The 1465-nt window shown below is 46.1% G+C and overlaps 1 non-coding gene across 1 annotated transcript; it reads right to left on the bottom strand.

The window, feature by feature from the left end:
* Positions 1-359: 359 nt before the first annotated feature.
* On the bottom strand, positions 360-431 carry trnE-UUC. The gene has a single exon. It is a non-coding gene; the product is annotated as a tRNA-Glu (tRNA).
* Positions 432-1465: the final 1034 nt, after the last annotated feature.

The raw sequence follows: 1465 nt of genomic DNA on the forward strand, positions 1-1465 counted from the left end.
CGTTGAACGCTTCAACTTGGCCACTGAAGAAGGCGAAAGCTGGGCGAGAGACTAGGCCAACTTACTTCTTACTGCCATGGTTTAAGCTTTAGGCTCCATAGACGGAACTATGTATTAGGTATTAGGGAGGGGAGGAGAGAAAGAACGCATGCATGGAGATTCTGTCTCTCGGAGGTTCGATAACCTATGAAAGGACATCTAAGACTAAGAAATAATTCAAGGAAGTCCATTACTGAGAGAAGTGGTGATCTCGTCTTGCTTGCTGGGAGAAAGGAAGCTTCCGGACCACCTTTTCCAGCCAGATAGCGAGCGATCACTCAGCAATGAACACTAACTGAAAGCGGCCGGGAATGAGTACCTATCCCTTACGGGAATCGAACCCGTGTCTTCGACATGAAAAGACGATGTCCTAACCACTGGACGAAAGGGACCAAAAAGCCATTCTTCATATACCTCAGCTCCGACAATAGAAGTGGTTCGTTTTGTTTCTATACGCAATTCAAGATTTCGTTTGTGTTCATGTTGGCGATTTCTGATGTGAATTCGGCGGGTCGTCCCCCCTTCCTATGGGTTCCCCCACCGACCCAGTAACACACCAACCACGCCCCTTCCCTTTCTCCGATCATAAAGCCCCCTGATCCCTTTCTTTGTCTTTCATCCCCCCTGAACAGAATAAGTAAGGCCCCGTTCTTTCTAAAAAAAAAAAAAAAAGAAAATATGGGCGAAGCGCCCGTTTGAAGTGGCGAAGGCCTATGCTAAAGTAAGAAAGAAAGTACGTTAAGGTTACGAAGTCACTTAGTCGAACTATAAAGAAAGGGAGGCTAAGCTTACTTCGTAAGGTCAGCTGGTTAAGGAAAGCTCAGGTTATGAAATCGCTTAGCCGTTAATTAATTAAATAAAGTAGTAGTAAGGCATCGGTACGGAGTTGCGTCAGCTGTAGATATAGACTAGGCTAAGGGACGGAGCCTTCCACTGTGGACCGGGACTACGCAAAGGTAGAACACCATAGAAACTTCGCTTACTTTCTCATAAACCTTGATTTCGCTACGAAAAAGAAGAACCCGGAATAGCGGAAATCGGTTCGTGTTCCGCTTTCAAAGTAAGTTGTCTTTGCCCAAGTGTGAACTGCAGACGACTCTCCAGTGGTTCCATTCCTTCTTACTTGACTTTTGGGTCAACCCAACCCGAATGGGAATAAGAGGGTCAGCCAAACAGCGGGCAGCTCCACTTTGTACATTTTCTGAGGCAGACCAATCAGGTTTAGAAAAGGGAGGGGAACTTCTCACCGAAGCGAAGGAGGCAGTAGGAATGAAGGAGGCGGGAAGCTACCGCTTCTAGAATGCAAGCTTATCCTTGACTTTTTTTAGAGAAAAAAAAAAAAGGTTTTTGGATGAAGTAATTGGAGTGACAAATGGTTACGGTTGCGGAAACCGGAGAAAGTCGGGAACCGTCGGTTCCCTTTTGA

Source organism: Gossypium hirsutum, mitochondrion (assembly GCF_007990345.1).
Source record: "Gossypium hirsutum mitochondrion, complete genome".
Lineage (NCBI taxonomy): Eukaryota > Viridiplantae > Streptophyta > Magnoliopsida > Malvales > Malvaceae > Gossypium > Gossypium hirsutum.